At 41.3% G+C, this 18,702-nt stretch overlaps 1 protein-coding gene across 1 annotated transcript in view; it reads right to left on the bottom strand.

Moving 5' to 3' along the window:
* The window catches only part of UMODL1 (uromodulin like 1), a 77,159-nt gene that overhangs the window by 57,806 nt on the left and 651 nt on the right, over positions 1-18,702 (bottom strand). The window lies entirely within an intron of this gene.

Raw genomic sequence — 18,702 nt, 5'->3', positions numbered from 1 at the left:
TGTTTGTATTTTCTGCAGTTACATTTGTAATGTCTGAATTGACCTAAAGTATGCAATTTATACAAAGAAGGGCTGTGCCAATAAAAGCTATGTCAAAATCCATTCATGGATAATTTTTCAGGATCAAGAAGCAGATTTTTAGAGGTGGGATTTGACTCTCCTAGACTGTACTATCAGTAATTGGAATATCGTGGCTGACAGCAAGCTTTCTCATCATACTTTTTAGCCATTTATTTCTTTAGATGGATTCACTTTTTTTTTTAATTAGTCACTTAGAAGATCCTGATGTTCTTTCGGCTAGGAGTTTGACACAGAAAGTTCAGTTGCTGGAACATTTCTTTTTGCTTTGCATTATTTTGTCTATGAAGTAATCACTATTTCAGATGCCCAAAATGGTCATGACGTTTCAAGACAGACTGGTTTGCATGCAGGAAACAGGACTACGCATTTGGGCTCCACGGGAATCTAACAAAAGCCGTTCCGTGCTCCAGAAGCCAGCAAGCCTTCCCATAGATGTATAGGACCCAAAGCTTGAGAAACATTAAATCATTTAACCTGACCTCTCATGATCAGCTGTCAGTAAATTTCTCCCAGATACCTCTTCCAGACCCCCACCATTTCAGTCTGTCAGTCTGAGAAAGCCCAGACTATGGCCACAGCAGACTGTGGGAATGGATGGAGGTGCCACCAGTCCTGAGGATCTCACAGTGGAAATAAACTGATCCAGGTCGGGAACGCAAAGGCAAGACCATGCTGCTAGCTGCCAATGAAGTTGACAAGAAGTTCAGATGAGACCTGATTTCCATCTGATTTCTGCCCCATGACTGCATCCCCTAGTGTCCATGTCTCCCAGGGATTTTTTTCTCACCATCAGGGCAGTCTTAAAACCTGCCCCTGCTGTGGTATTTCAGACATTTGGTATAGGGCTGAGCTCAAACCAGTCTTTCCCTTGGGGGGGCATTGCTAAGGTTTCTCTCCTCCACTCCTGATCTTTGCAAAGCCTGCAGAAACTTAATTGCCTTTGAGCCTGCAGCTGATCTGTCAAAACTGGCTTAAATAGGTCAGCAAGGCCAAAAGGTGTTAGAAGAGAGGAACAGGCTGACTTGGCCAGAAGTAACCTTTTTGCGGCTAAAGACAAAACAAAATAAATCACTCCTGCCATCAGGATACAAACTTATTCCAGCTTCTGAAAATCAATACATATAATGGACACCTTAATGTCCGCTCCCTACAGAGAACTGAACTTCTCGGAAACTTTAACTATTCAGTTCTCAGAGTTAAAATGCTGGTCTGCAATTCCAGGGACTTGAAGTCCCTGCCCCTGCCACGGAGCTCTTGTGCAGCCACAAGCAAGTCATGCACATCAAATGTGCCACCGCAATGAAGACATGGGGGGGCAGAAAGGCCAGTATTTCAGACCTCGTGAAAGCCACAGCTACAACACTGTAAATATGCTTTTGCTTATGTTACCTGAGAAAAAAGTAGAACAGAAAAAGCACTGTTTTGCCTGCAAATGCTAGGCCTATGTTAGCATGGACAACAGCTAAACTTGTGATTTTTGAAGGGGTCCTTCTTTCCCTGAGCTTCAGACACATATCCAAACAGTGGAATAATAACACTTGCTCATTTTGCTGATGTGTTTCAGAGAAAAATGCATTCAAGATGAAAGGACATATACAGATGAGAGTAAAAAACCATTCACTTAAAGCCCCAGGAGCTAATTAGCTCAACTGTGCAGGCAGAACCGCCCCTGACTGTACTCAGTGATTTCTTCTGTCTCACCAACAAACTGTTCCTCAGGAAAATCTTCGGGTTTTGTTTTTTCCCTGAACACGCACAAACTGTTTTAAAGTGACTCATGAGGAAAAAGTTCTTACTGGTAACAGGAGGAAAAAATATGAGTCAGGCGGAGGTCATGCTGAACCTCTGCCTGGCCTTGCTCCTCCAAGCAAGCGCCGGTTGCGCAATCTCAGCACAGAGAAGCTCTTGTTTGCTCCAGTGCTTTGATGGCACGGTCCCACTCCCAACACCGAGTTTGGTACCAGATGAGACTGTTGATCACACCTCGTACATGATTTAGCAGCGCTGCAGGGAAGTAAATCCCATCTAAGACATTTTGTAGCGTGCTCCTTGCTCTTAACTCTCAAGCCAGACGTTTTTGAAAGAAAGCAGTCTGGGCAGCGGGTATTGCCCTTTGCTATGAAGGCTTACTTGGAAAGAGGCTCTCTGGCTCAGCATCCCCCCATGGGGTACGAGGGCCAAGTCCACCTGAAGGTCCCATTCAGCAAAGAGTATCGTGTCTGGCCTGTATCAGCACTTGGTGATGGGACCAGAGCCCCCTCCCTGCTCTGGCTGGCTGGCTGGACCATCGGGTCCCCGCAGAAAAGGGCTGGGAACACAGCACCGACACCGGTCTCACACCTCCGTGCTGAGCCGATACCACAGGGCTCAAGAATGACAATGTCTTGCAAACACCAGTGACCAGCCCACGAATGTGGCCAGGCTTCACTGGTTTGTGCCAGTGCCGCTGTCTGTAAACCATTTTTGACTGACGGCCCCTGCTGCTCCTCTTGGAAGAAGGATGACTCCTCATTTCTTATTCCTCCTAAACCCATCCGACATACAGCCAGAATACGGATGGGAAGGACAAAGGACTGTGTATCCAACTGGCAAGTCGCCTTGTGAATCCGCCTCTTGCATACACATGAAAAACCTGCCTCTGTTAAGCAGATTTGAAGCACAAAATAAACCAACCAAAATATACAATCTGCTTTTCGCTGTTAGTCAGCATAAAATTTGGCCCTTACTTCCAGCTAAGAGATACAGAGATACATACACACCCCCAAGTACACCTTTCTGATGAGAGATCTTTCTAAATTGTTGCAGATGCTAATCTATAGCCCAAACCCCAGAAAATGTTTCACAATTTGTATAAGATCTTTTATTGATGCATTAGATTTAAATGCCTATAGGAAGCTTCTCACTTTGCAGGACCTGAAGGAAAATTGTTTTGGTGTGTTCCTGAGCCAGCTCAATTAAAAGCACAGAAGCTCATGAAGGAAGAGAAGCCTTTCAAAGCAGAAACACTGGACTAAGGGAACCTACTATACAAACAAGGCAAGTGATGGCACCCTGCTCCTACTATGTGAATACTGAGTAAGGATTTCAGGAAAGGTTTGCAGAAAACCAGCACATTTTAACCTGGTTAGAAGATACAAACACTTGAATAGATTTGTTTAGAAGGAGGAATGCAGTAAGTTGTTTTGGGGAGGTGTATTGTTTCTTTTTTTCTCCCCATTAATAGCAGTAATTGTGATCAACCCTGACAAACACTGGATTACTAAGTACAAAGGAGGCAGGGAGCTTTTTAAGTGGGCAGAAAAACACCAAATTACTAAAACACCAAATGATTAAAAAAAATACGGAGTCAAGTTTGGGGTAAAGGGAAGCTTGGGCTGCAAGAAAAAGAATAAGAGTTTAAATCTTTCTGCCAAAATGTAATGACCAGACAAGTTATGCACCCAAATCTGTGTCTCTGAGGGAATCTGAACAGAAAATTCACCAGTAGTTTCAGAGATCTCACTGTATACAGTGAGAAAATGCTTTTCTTTTTTCTTCCCTTTTTTTTAAAGAAAATCCTGGCCTGCTGTCAAGTGTAACTGTTGTTTTGAAATTATTTCTGTTTTGAGATTGATAGTAAATCATCAGTGTGATTAAAATCAAAGGATATATGGGTTTTCCACGCCCTTGGTCACACCCTTCCCCCAAATAAAGACTACAAACTACTTTTAAGAACCCCTGCACCAGGTGTCTGTCAGAACCAAGCCAAGTCTGAACAAATATTCAGACTTGCCCAGAAGGCACTACAGGGCTAAACCGCCCTCGGAATTACTCAGCAGGAGGCTGTTAGCATCCTACTCTGACTCTGCATTTTGACAAGTATACATTCACCATGGTTTCACCCACCAAGTGACTTCTGTCATCTGAAGCATCTGTTGAGTTCAAGCTTTTGCTTCAACAGAGAAGAGCACAGCTCCAGCTTGCAGAGTGTTTTCCAGCACACTAGCAGAATTTATTCCATCAGTACCCATGAATTAAGTAATGGGAGAGTGGAAGTCTAGTATTAGCCTACAGGTCTCTCGCAAGGGGGGCACTTTGCAGGACTGTGCAGCCAGAAGGAAGCCTCCATCCTTGGAGCTTGAGTTTTACATTATACTGGGGAAGAACCACGCTCAGCAGAGTTTCTCAGCACTGGTATTTCCACTTCTGATGCCAGGAAAACTGCTGCTTTTTCTACACCCTCTCCCACGTGCAGCCCCTGCCTCAGTTAGATAGCACTGTCTGCTTCTCCAGGTACTCAGGAAAAGAAAATCATTCCTACCTCCTAACAGCATCAACACAAACAGTGGCAGTTTCTCTATGATACCATAGTGCTGAAAGGAGATGTAGAAATCGAAATGCTTAGTTTGGAATAAAGATTATATTGCACCACTGGCTTGGTAATCTATAAAAGAAGCAATCGATCACCTTCTTTGCAAACATAATCAGGAAAAAGGAGACATGCCTGGCAAGGACGTTCGATGTTTGGAGCGCAAAGAGACTTCACACCAGGTTTTGGCATTCTAAGGTGAAGAGAAGTATGTGGTCATGCACTGTAAAATAGGAGGAAAATAATTTTCTTGATTTTTCTCTCCTTCCAGTTTTCAGACCACAAAAACCCCAGCTAAAATGATCTCTCTTTATTTAACTAAAAAAAAAAAACAAAAAAAAAAAAACAAACCACATTTTACCAGATATTGAGAGTTGGTATTTAAAGCTCAAAAGGAGATGTTTTTCAAAATGTTTATTGGCTTGTGAAAACAGTGGGTTATTTACTGAATCTGTTCTGCACCCTTAATTAGCACAAATGCCAGTAGGGAAACTTCCTGCGTGCTTTCTCCCATGCTGACCTTCCGCATGAGAAAAATTCCCTAGTGAAAATAGATTTTAATTCCCTCCTTGAAATCAAACATCTGGCTTTGGTTAAGGATGCACATAACCCTGTCCTTTGTGATATTTGGATTGCAAGTGGTCTGGGGCAGGGAGTACTTTCTTTGTTATTTGCTGCTGAAAATGATAGGGCCTTCAGTTTATAGATATAATAATGATAATGCTACCACTGAAGGATAATGAGAACATGATTGTTATCATGATTAACGTTCATTTCCCATTCAAATGCCAAGTATAAATATCAGCACGCATATTCCGTCACTCTTCATTTTTGCAATTAATTTCTATCATATTCTAAAAACTACTGAATATTGTCCTACTCGAGAGATGGAGCTCATGAACTGATCTAATGCCTCAAATTCTCATTGAAAGGTGAGTCAAGGGTGTGTCAGTCTCCTCCAAAAGGTAGTACTGCTGATATAATTATGTGCATCAGTTACATCAGTTTAATAAGAGATATGAGAATGTGGTGCACTTCTTAAAAAGTGGGAGGCAAATGAAATAGGATTGCATCTAGCACATTTTCATTTAGTTCACTGTTCTTTTCTTCTCAGAGATCTGATGGGATGGATGGACCAGGGCCCACTGGCAAAGTCAGAAAAGGCTTTAGGACAGTCTACAAAACTTCCATGCCTTAGCTGCAATGGATTTAAGAAAGCAAAAGCTTAGCTGATGACAAGAGTAAATGAATGCTTTGCCTATATGCCCCTGATTCTAAGCAATCATGCACCTAAGAGGAAAAACGTTGAAGGGCAACGTCATTCCCTGCTTGCTAAAGATCTGGTTTTGACAGACCTTGTACTTCCAGAAGGAAGAAGGACAAGAATACTTAACACAACTTTAGGCACTGGAAAAGCTCACATGATGAGCCCCGAGGGCTTATAAACAGCAGCAGATGGGTAGACCCTTAATCATCAGTCTGAGAAAATCACCCTGATGTCAGTGCTGGAATTTGATGCTTCCTCCAGGATGTGGTGAGCACGTTTCCTAACCAGCAAGGTGGAAACCTCATGCTGTGGAAGGACACAGAAAAGTATCCTCATGGTAACAAGTATATCTTTATGGTAAAAAGGGTCCAGTAAGAAAGCATTTATCATATGGTCAACAACTAAAGCAATATTTCCGTGTCAAATATGGCATGGCTGGGGCAGTTTGGCATTCTGAAGACTGGCAGTGAGTGACAGAAAGCAGCCAAAAACCTCAGCAAATCACCTGGAGTTTCATTTGGCACAAGGGTGATACAGACCTGGAAAAATGGGCTCTGTGTAATTCTCTGGTCCGTGGGGCAGAGAAAAGGAATAGTCAGAACATTTTTGCCTTTAAGATGCTGCTGAAACACCATATCTCCAAGGGAGATAAGATCAAGAGGAGGCAAAGGCAAATTCCGACAATACTGGTTGGTATTCCCTTTCCTTTTGCTGTGCCAAGTACAAAAATGGAAGGTCTAGCTTCTTTTTTTAAAAGCAAACATCTGAATTTTGAGGAGTCATGTGCCTACGTTATGCAACTACCTAGTCCCTGACAAAATGGGCTGATTTTCAATGTGGAGTTGTCTAAAAATAAATTTGGGAGGACCGTTTTCCCAAAAGGGTAAGGGTTATGCACATAACTCAATGTCCACTTATGAAAATCTTTTCTGCATTCCTACAAACAGCATGAATAATTATCCAAGCAGAAAGGTCTTTTTAATCTAATTTACTTTTAGGTCCTCTTCTGTCTTTCCCCTTTTACATTTCTATCAGTCTGAATAGTAAATGCAGATGAATGTTTTGCTTAGGTTTTTTCTTATCATGTCTCTGCCATTATATACATTTATTTTTATACACATGTATGTTTATATTCACACAAAAACATATGCACATGTATATATAAACAGATACATACAGCTACAGGCATACATATATATGTGTATATACACATGTGTACAAAGATGCAACCATTGCAAGAGGAATTCTATTTGATTCAACACTTAATATTTAAATTAAAAATGACGGAACTATTGGCCTGTTGAAACTTGTTCTTACAAAACCCATTTTTCAACCATGATTATTACACTCTTCAAGCATCGCAATTTATACAGAAAGCAATCGTGACAAGGAAGGACCAGTTCTGGCACAGGTAGATGAGACAAAGGAGAAAAAAAAGAAGTAGAAACAGTGGCTTGCATTACAGTCTCTGGCATCTGTGTACAATCAGTGAGGAGGGAAATGGCGCTCTGCTCACTGGATGCTTGAGCTGGATGTTGTAAACACCCTCTAGAAGCTTTTATCTATCAGTTTAGTTTAAGGTTTTATCCTTAACAAGTCTTTACATGAGCACCATAAAGACAAGTCCCATAGCACCTTATTAACTTGTTTATTCTTTCCAGCTCTCTGCATTCACACTAAATCACATTATGCAATTAGCTGCTATGAAAACAAATGAAACCTATTTTGTTTTTGTGTGTTTAAGGATCAGTTCAAAATCTGTTCTCTTAAAAAAGTATTTGACTTAGGATCAGTTTGATGTTTGAATTATTTTCCTGTACTATGAAAACAAGCTGCTGCTGATGTTATGTTTAAAAACATTGAGATGGTGCAAAAAAATCTGTGACTCGAACAGTCAATGTTGATGATTTGGACAACTTCATCACCTTTCCTATAGGAATAAAAGAATTCATTATTTTTAGGAGGTAGGTGTGACAGGGTTGTCTTGACGTGCCACAAAGTTCATCTTGTAGCATATTAATTTTTTTTCCCATTGAAAAGTCTTGCTTCTAAATTTCAGTGTTCAAGTGATTCAATTATTAGCAGCTGCTTCTGGAAAATAAAAGGCAGCACGTCTCAGCTATGCTACATGACATTTATTTGTATGGGAAAAGGAAAGAGACAGTTACCATGTAAACAAAAGAAAAACAAGAACAAAATCTCACTCGCTCAGTTGAGCTCATCACCAGCTAAGCTTAATTTTGATTAGCTATCCCATCAACAGCAGGATCCACTCTAACAGAATTTACCATAAAAGGAGATTGGGGGGTTTACTGTTATCAGAGGGATTGACCACATGTTAAAATACCAACGGCAAGAAGAAACTCAAACTACTTGAAACTGTTGATTTTAGCATGCATTTCTTTTCTAAATGTGTAATAGGTCCACCGTGGCTGTCATCGGAATGGCTCTGCATGATTTATTTCATGACCTTCTTCATGGAGTCAGTTCATACAAGCCTATTTCCAGTGTTAATGTATCCCCCCCAAAATGCAGATTGAAGGCATACACTGGGTGTATCCCAGGTCATAGGAAAAACTTAGCCCTTACTTGTCTAAAGCATACTACGAAATTAGGGTCTCCACATTCTTCTATCAAGTGCAGGACTTTGTGGGTGTATGAGGTTCCCTTTAAACCAAATCATGCACACTGTATGGGTATATAAAATGTCATCTAGAGATAAAACAGAAAAATTCTTGGTCTCCTTAAAGAAAAGGGAAAAGATTTTTGCATGCCACATGAAGACAGGATTATTAAAAAAGGATACTTAAAAAAACCCTAAAATTTAAATTATGCTATAATAAGCTGTTTAGAGTAAGTTCAAGCTAATCCCCACTGAAAATAAGTGGGATGAGTCTGAAAACAAAAGGGTGTCTTTCAGTAAATATGTATGGAAATATAGAAAGAGGAACAGAAACTTGGTCATACATTTGCCAAGATGAAAAGAAGGTGTCATTAACGTTTGGTCTCTCTGTATGAGCCATGGGTTCTTCCTCTTGGGGGAATCACTGTGCAAAACTGTAAACAAATTTTTCTGCACAGCATCATAAAATAAATTCCCAGCTCTGTATTCAGTGCCAGAGGTATTGCCAGGCAACAGGAAATGATTGCTATATCTTGAGAGAATGCCCTGAATTTATTATTTTTAGGTCATCTGTTAGTGACACAATGCAAAGTTTCGCCTAGGTTTTACTCCAATGAGCCCATACTTGAAGCTAAGCAGATGTCCAGAAATTTCAGTAGATCAAAAAACACAAACAAATCTCTTCAGTTCACTGAAATCTGTAGCTATGAAGGGGTAACAATCAGTATGCAGTTTAGCAGGAATTAAGACTTTTGCTGTGGCCACTCAACATTACTCTTAAGGCTGCCCCATTCAGAGCTTCAAGAAGACCTGGGAGGGCCAGCTCCCTGCTGAAGCTCTCCCACAGGCTCCGGACACACCACCACACCTGCGGGAATGCACCGGGCATATGCACGGGCTGTGGCACAACCTTGGGACAGGAACCTGGTCTTGATGACAGGGAAGCCACCATAACCCTCAGCACATTTTTCCGGTGGTTAATAATCCTCGCTGTTAAAATAACCCTGCCTTTTTCTTCTTTCTTGAAGTTACGGCTTCCAGTCCTGGAAACTTGTCAGGGTTTTGCTATAACATTAATTACCTTTTTTGCTTAAAACATTTTCAGCGAAAATGCTCCTTGCTTTCCTAATGTTTTTTTTAATTGGAGAGGAGATGATTTTGAAAGGTTCAAGTCTTTCAAGCAAGCAGAAAAGGTAAAGCTCTACCAGAAGCTATAAATTCAGTGCAGGGTTAATGAAGGGCTTTGTGGACTATGTACATGCAGAGGTGTATTCCATGATTGTAATAGCCCTCTTTAACTTCAGAATTTTAAAATCCCAAACAGAGAGTTCTGTGTAAGTAGTAATGACAAATTACTTCATTTTCAAATGCTTTCTTTAAAATGCAAATGCATACATCATCTTTGAACACAAATCTATTAACAACTTGGCATCATAGGTGGCATTTTTAAATATTAAATACTTTGATGTTCACCATTCTTAGTGGTACTTTATTTTGTTCACCACTGGTTAAAAACACGTTTTCAGACAGATTTTTCAGCTTAGGTGGCAAGCACTAATCTGTTAAACCATGGTTAACTACAACACTTGCATCTGCCTCTCCATAACCACCAGATGCACCCAACTGACATATGGAGATGCAATTAGGTTGAGCCCAGTTTTTAATCACTGTACCCAGAAGCAACTGCTGTCCCTGTGTTGGTACGCACTGGGGTGGAAGGCTGTTCTTGGTGGCTGAAGGCACACCTTGGTGGGAAAAGGTCAGAGTGGGATGAAAACCAACCACGTCACCCTCTGTGTGTTGGGACCTGCTGCTAAAAAATGAGTAGCAGTAACTGCGGACATAGTGTCTGAAATACGTAGCAACGTGGTGGTCCAGGACATCTCCTGACAACCTTTGCCTGCAAGAGTTTTTGTAGATACCTGGCTGTAACTTAAAACTGCATGAAAAGTCATGAGAACTCTCCTCTGAACTAACTCATGGCTAAAGAAAAAAAGTCACATTTTAGCAGCGGAGCGCAAAACCGTCCAGCTCACTCCCTGAAAAGCTGTGGTGCAGTAAAGGCAAGAAGAAAGAAACCACCTGGGACTAAGGAAGGTGACGAGAGGGAATCAGGGAAAGCAGAGAAGAGGGAGGGAGAGAAGGAAGGAAGGAAGGAAGGAAAGAAGGGAGGGAAGAAGGAAGGAAGGGATGAAGGGAGGAAGGAAGGGGACAAATCTGTATGTTGTTAGAAATAGCATTTGTCAATTCCATATAGACCATAACTCCAAAAGACCCAATTAAGGCAATGGAAATGTAGAAGCAGTAATGCAGAGATGAATCATCTGACTTAAAATAGAGGGAATGATGAAACATATAAGGGAAGAAAGTGTGTCATTTTAGCTTTAACGGCAAAGTAATTCCAGATATAATCTTTATATAATCTTTCAAAAATGTTTGGCCAACAGAAACCACAAGACAGCGTTGGTTACTACAGCTTTATCCAGGTACAGTGGAGAATTTATCTGTTAAAAGCTATAGTTTAAAATGGACAGGTCTGCCCTTCTGCAGGTCTCATACACAAAAGCTAGGCAACACCCAAACTACCACACATGCCAGCCAGTCTCCAAGAGTGACACCGCCAATTAAGGATACAAAATAATCTAAAGATCAATTTATCAGCTTTTTTAAATAGGATGTCAAGTATGTCATGAATTACAGAATCCCCTCTCACTTTCTCTCTTCCAGGTCAGTGTTGTACTAATAAATAAAATGAGACCACAAACTAACTGTCATCGCAATGTAGGTCTGCAGCAGTTCTGAAGCAATGGAGAAAAAGTTTCCAATGCAGACAGCCTGCACATAATCCCAGAACTTTTACAACCCTAATTTAAATGAAAAAATGTTCAGCTGAAGGGGGAAAAGAACATATCCAGGCAGCTGAGCAGCCTGCCAGAGAGGAGAGGACAGAACTTCTGTTCCACATCACACGTTTCTGCAGATTCCTGGGAACAAATACACCCCTTCAGTAATTCCAGAGTCCATTGACAAGACTGCAGGGGTCAGATTCCTCAACCATGGATGTCAGGATTTAAGACTAGCTCTAAATCATTCAAACCTACCCTGTCCTCTAGCCTGGAAAACGCTGAACTAATCTCCCCTGCAAGTGTGTCAGGTTCCAGCAGCAATTCCCCCATATGCCATCCTGGCAGCATGGCACTCCCTGCCTTTCCCCACTTCGACTACCTCCATCGTTCACATATAAAGGGAAATTTGTATTTTCACCAGGTTGTCTCCAACAGGGAACCTCCCTTTTGTATTTAAAGACAACTTTAATACTACTCTGTACTACTTTGGATTTAGGAGGAGACCTCAAGAGGAGAAAGAACGGCCACATACACTGAAACGCAATAGCTAGGTCCTTCTACGCCACTCTGAGACTCTCACTATTTTCTGTGCTTTAATTAGCCATCTGGTAAGTGCCACCATCTTCTAATCCAGTGTCAAAATATACCTGCATAAACTTAAAGCCAATTTCAACCTAGGGACCAATGTCGAGCTAGCATTTCTCTAGTCCTGAACCATCAGATATCATAGCTAGTGAAATGTCTTCACGTATGTGCAGTACAAACAGTAATGCTTCAGACATACAAACATCACAAAGTACAAAAATAAAAAAGTTTAAAGACAGATTTGTCTGCATATCTTCATCCTTTTTGCTATGATTCTGTTTAGCTTCATAATTTGTGCAGAAAAATGTCAATACTCGGTGTCTTGTGGCAATGCATGTCACATGCACTATAATGCTGAGGCTTCACTGCAGTCTGCCCAAAACAACATTAATTGCAAGATTGAAGTCCACAGTTTCAGCAAAATTGACACTTAGATGCTGTGCGCTGAGACACGTGCAGTCCACGTGCATTTGCACCACCATACAACCCTAGCTCAGACTAAAGAACTGAGCTACACTGCCCGAGGTCCTCCTTTCTACCATTTCCATCTCACTGACCCCGGCTCTTTCTACGTCTGACACCAAGTGAGGATCCTTGGTGAGAGACCTGCTGCTTAGCTAGCTGTGTAGGGACCTCCCTTAGGTCTTCAAATTTGATTAAAACTCTAGGTAGTCTGCCCATTAAAAAACTTTTTTCAAAAAAAGTTGTGGGGGGGTTTTCCGCCCAAGAAGGCCCATGACAACACCAAGGGAGATGCTGTAAGATGTCATCAGATTGCAAAGAGTCTGGCAAACAAAACAGCTCAGCTCACGTGTGTGATTTTACCATCGGAGTTGTTTTCAAGCAGAAACACTTGTCCTGTGGTTCTCCAGGATATATTCTAGTTGTTCTCCAGGATATATTCTAGTTGTACTGGTCACCTGGAGTCTAGAGCTATGATCTCTGCCAACGTAACTAAGAGAATGACATTGGAGAGAGTAATGTTTGTATAATTGAGGGAGAGGAAGCCAACTGTACAATGGCATGGCCAAATTTTGCCTCTTCACATTCAGCATTCAAAATGACATGTATACATAGTGCTGTGTAAATGCATGTACCTACCAAATCCCTAGAATAGAACACGTTACAGCCAGTTAGGCCCCAAGCAAGATGCTTGTACTGGAGAGGCAACCGGCCTCTCTGTTGTCCATATATAATTGGCTCATATATAATGAACTGCCACAGGGAATGGGGGGGAAGAGCGCCAAGTTGACAGAAATGCAGGTCAGGCGAAAAGGCCTCTTCCAGAGCACTGTTTCTGTACTTCAGAACTGTAAAGCAACATTCACTAAATAAACCTCCATTCCATTTTGGGTCTGAATTCATCATGCAAAGAATGGCATTTGACAGTACAGAATTGACAATAATAAATTCAGTCAGCAGCCTGAATGTAAAGACATCAATAATTCAGTATCCTGGTTATTTCTGCTATGCCACTTGAAGTTTCTACTCAGTAATGAATAAATTGGTACAGAGATGACATCAGTAAGACTGCACAGGCCATAGAAATGCAAAAGTTGACCCACAGTTGTTACAGGGCAGTATTTCTGTATTCACGGCCTGAAAGCAAGTTTCAGTTCCTCTTCTAAAATTATGGTCGTGTCTTTATAGTGCACAGAAAGGCAAGAGAGTAAGTTTAAAGTTGTTATAAATTGCAACCTCTCCTTGAAATACACATTTTGTAGTTTTAAAACCAGCATGTTAACATCATATATGAAATTACTTAGTGACACTACAGCACCCTTGGTTATAGTACATGCAAAAAGCAAAAAATAGCTTTTTGGCTGCACAAACCAAAAAATACCATCTAGAAATAACATTTCTGGCACTATTTGATGACACAAAGAAACGTAGACACAATTTTTCATCCGTTTACTTCCTAACTTGCATTTTTTCCTTGATGAGAATTTACCACAAATCACCTCTAACATTTGGATACAATCTTCTGAAAAGAAGAATTATCTACTCAACACACCACATTTTTCCAGCATCTTAGCAATGTACAAACAGAAATGCACTTGCTGCAACTCTGAAAATTGCTATCCATCTCTCTGTAATCTCTAACCCAGAAGACCATTGTCTGAGGCCAAACTGTCTCAGGAATCTGACTGATACTGAGGAATTAAAGCATCAAGGTGACTTTTAAGAAATACCATAGCACTAATAGCTCTTTGGTGCTCTCTCTGATTCACTTATATAAACCTTCTAGAGAACTGAGGCTACCGTCACAGTGCTTTCTGCCAAGAAACTGGATCCCTAAAGCCACATTTACAGGAAAACAGGATGATAAACATAATTACAGTACTAATGCAAAATTTCACACTATTATTCCATTTATTCTTCCTGAAAATAAACTTTGCTAAACATGAACAAAAGCATAAGCCTTCCTTTTTTATAACAAGCACAAGACGCTTCATTTTTCTTTGCTTGGAGTTAGCGTATGGACAGAATTATAGAATATGCTTGCCATACCATCTGTCTTTCCATTTGCTTTTTCCTGAATGTCTTTACACACAGTTTGGCTGAAATAAAGAGCCAGGATGCACACACTTGTAACTAGGACATCAAAGCCACTTTTTAATATTGTCTTACACACTTCCACTGTAATCAGAACACTCAGGATTTTATTTTTAGAAGACTCAGACACTGAACTCCAGCTGAAGTTAATCAGAGCTGTGAAAACTGATAACATGAAATTGCACCCTATCTGCTGCACTGTGACAGATTCTGTATTTCAGTTGCTCCTGCAGCTTTTTATCAATGTGTTTTTTAAAGCACCCACAAATGGCTTACTAGTTGCAAATGAAGATACATTATTCTTTTAAACAACAATCATAGTACCATAACCATCTGCCTGCTTAGAGAACGCATGCCTTAATATTTGTAGTGTATTTTGATCTGAATCATTGTCTGACCTGTGGAACTATCGCCTTTTTAAGTAGGTATGTGTTTACTACTACTTAGCCGTTTTCTTGTCATTGTCTGGCAGCGTTTATCTGAAACTGTCCAAGCCACTAAGCATGTGGATTCTGAGTGGAAAATATTAACTAGATTGTGCTATTTGCAGAAGAATGAGGGTGACAGCTAAAAAAGCTCAAGACTTGGCACTCAGAAACAGCCATACCAGGAATGAAAACAGTTTTACATTATACTGTATTATAGTTATTTTCCTGGTAAGAAATTTAAATCTTCAGGAGGAGTCTTGTCTGTGTACCTTGCTCCACACCAGTTACGGAAACACTGCGATTTTTGTAATATTCTCATTGCGTACCTTACTGCCTGGTTGTCTCTCTGAATACTGGTAAGTGTCTGTACTTTTGTGACAAGACAAGTGACAGGTTTTAACTAGAAAAAGTAAGATTTCTTTTTACCTGCTAGCATTCATTACGGGAGGTTCCATATGAACATATCAGAAAAAGAAAAAAATAAAAATCTAGGCACCCTTCTCTATGCACAGCTGTCAGCAATCAGAAACTGGTAGAAAATTTTGTGTCTGTATTTTAGCAAGTCATTAATTTACCTGTGTTTTGGCAGACTATTTGCAATCGATAAAGCTAGACCTCTAGTGTTTCCAGAAACATTTTCTGCATTCAATAGTGGCTGAAAGGAACCGGTTCATTCAAGTGTCTTCTGTGATCACAAGTAACAGCGCATCACTTCTCAGAAGTTCTGGGCTAGAAGCCGGTATCTGAAGGAACATGGTAACAGCCATAGCATGTCCTGCAGCATTAGCATTTGCTCCGCTGATAAGATTTTAAGGGCCAACTGAGAGAGGAGGCAGTTTCTTAGAGATTAATTGTCTCCCTCTGCAATATGTCCTTGGCAATAGTAATTCCAGAGGTTTTGGTGGGAAACAAGAAAGACGTAACACTCTGTCCCTCAAGTACTGCATTTCTGCTATTACAGCAGCTACTGGAGAACCTTAGCCTTTGAAAAGCCCTGCAGCCTAGGAGGAGGGGATGCACAGCAGCATATACTCCTAAAGCTATCAAAGTACGGAAGGGACCTCTCTATATGGACACAAGACTCAAAGAAAATTTACCAAGATGAAAAATCCTAGCATCTATATTTAGGCAAGGTTCCCCCACTGAAATGAAGCAAAATTAGACTGCATGACATTCCTTCTGAGGTGCGTTCTTCTTTGGTTAAGCTCTCTCCTTCTCTTCCCCCAAACCAAGCTTTTCTCTACAAAACTCTTTCTCAGCTGCTGATATAGGAGTGCCTAAGGGTATCTGAGATACTTCTAAAGCTCTCTAAAAGAAAATAACCTGATGTCACTAGTTTTAAATTAATCACATCAGGTCCAAACCTTCACTGAAAAATTTTTAGGGGTCTATAAATCAAAAAATGGATGAGACTACAGATCTAGAAAAAGACAGCCTAGCTCCAGGATATGACTTTATTCCAAATATTTTTATACTGAAAATGAAACAAGTGTTAGCATTAAAAAACCCAAACTATTCAGAGTACACAACATAGCCGTATAGTACAACATTTGCATCACAAAAAATAGTAACTTCTCATACTTACACATACAACCAATGCAAGTGTTTCAGTTTTTACATGTAAATTTTCTTACAAAGTCCATGTATAATCTTCCATATTTTCAAAATAGTTTGCTTTACATTCTATGTTTTGCAGGGGTTGTTTTTGACAAAAATTCCAGTGATTAAGCTTGCTGGCAAGTATGATCAAAAGTTAATCTGAGCAGCTATTGGATACTCTGAATGAAAAACAAACCTTACACTCGACAAACGTGCATCTGGTAATAACAGCTGCAACCACACACGTGTAGATGAAAAATATATCCAACTAAGCGCTCCATCAAAGCATTTAAAATTAGAAATGTTTGAAAAAAATGTTCATAAACAAGCTATTCTTGAAGAACGAGAAAGTATTCAAATAATTGTGAATGGTATCCTTGACAAAATTAACCTACTTAGAGACAACTTAAACCCCAAATAATTCTACAGCACGAATTCCTTGCCTAGATTTCATTAGAACCAAGAAAAATCTGATTTGCAGGGAATTAAGGCATCCACACAACTTTAATAACCTCAAGTCAATCAGACTCAATCATGAAGTACAGTCAGACTGAGTCTTATGTCCCTTTAAACCACAAAATCTTTGAGAATTGCATTCAAAATTTTCTCAAATCATCTGCTTAAGGTAAGAACTACAGAGAATAACTGCTGTCTGGTGCCAATATTATACGAGCCACTACATGGGCTCTCCTCTAATGGCTGCACTTTCACTAGGGAAACTGACAAATTAAAAATACTGATAATAAATACCTGCACAGTAAGACATACTTATATACCTGTGTGTACACCTTAAAGAACACAATTTTTTCAGCAGGGTAATTCCAGCATGAAGGCTCTCCATCTGTGTGTGACACAGGCCCTTTTGGAGAAGTGGACAAGAAAATCATTATGCAAGACCAGTTTGTTTCTACTTGACTGAGAAACATCCCAGTACATATGAAAAAAGTCAGCAGGGCCTTGCTGGATTTACGATCTCAGGTTAGTTTCACAAACGCTTCACTGGCAGCACAGCCAGTGTCACTGCATAAACTGGTTTATGCGAACAGATCCAACTGCTTTCCTAGTTGTTTGTTCCCATTACCACCACAGTAGGCCCTATTGTGCCAGAACAGTTGTCTGCATACCCACGCAACAAACCCGATCGGGGAATCATTCCAGATGAAACCAAGCAGCTTGCTTGGGTTTTGTGCCGGTTCATCACGCAGCCACACTCATGTCAGGACAGAAGCAGCAGGGGCACCAGTCCATGAACGAAGAAACCCACTCCTTTTACAGGCAGCTTAGCAAGTTTGCAAAACCACCAGAAAAGCCAGCAATGACAAAAAATACATCTGGAGAGAGGAGCTGGACCCGGTGAGGTACATCACATTTTTCTTACATGGGGTTTAGCCCGTTTGCAACAAAACCTTGGCAAAAAGGTTTAAATGCAGCACTAAACGCATTACAGAGATTCTAGCAGCTGCTTCAGAGTATTTGTGACTCGAGCGGACTATCTAAAAGCACACTGTTTGAAAACGTGTACGCGGATTAGATGTTAATCTCTAGAATTTGAGCTGTCCTTAATGAAAAGATAATGGGCCAGATTAGCTTTCAAAAAAACACAAGAGAAACCTTGTAATTCTGATTTCTGTTTTAATACTTGTATTTTGACACACAAAGCCCTATTCAGGTATTTAATTCAAAGTGGATAACTTCAATGAGAAGCAAGCCTAAAGCAATGATAACGTCCATTATAATTTTTCAAATCACATCAAGATGAACGAGTACAGCAGTTACAAAGGGTCGGAGCCAAAATCCACCAGGGCCCGGCCATGTGCCTCCCTGTTAATACCGGGCAACGGTGGACTAGCTTGCGAGGCCGCCACGTGCGTGCCACTAGACACCGAGCTTCTTTGCAAACCGCGCTGCACCTTCCCCGCTACATTTCAGAAAAACATGGGTTAAAATAAAATAAAATAAAACCCACAACAAAACAGACTGTTAAATTAGCTGAACTGCAAATTAACGCTGCCCGCAGAGGGTCGTCCCTCCCCTCCCCTCCCCAGACCCCCGCCCGCAGTACGCGGTGCCCAGGCCAGGGAGGGGGTGCGGGTTACCACAGCGGCACCCTACCAAACCCCACCGCCGCCGTCACCGGTGACACCCGCCCCACAACGGCGGCAGGGGCCGACGGGGACCTGCCTCTCCGCGTCCGTCCCCCCGCCAACCGTGTGCCGGCCCGCGCCCCCTCCCGTCCCCTCCCCCGGCAGCCTCGGCGCCCCCCGCGGCTGCCTCAGTTTCCCTCCCGCGCGCGCCAAGCCGTTAAGCGGGCGGGGGGGGGGGGGGGGGGAACGGACGACACGGGACGGACGACGTGTCGGGGGACTCCG

Source organism: Aquila chrysaetos, chromosome 7 (assembly GCF_900496995.4).
Source record: "Aquila chrysaetos chrysaetos chromosome 7, bAquChr1.4, whole genome shotgun sequence".
Classification (NCBI taxonomy): Eukaryota; Metazoa; Chordata; class Aves; order Accipitriformes; family Accipitridae; genus Aquila; species Aquila chrysaetos.
Note: the sequence above shows the minus strand (reverse complement) of the source record. Positions and strands in the feature narration are given on the sequence as shown.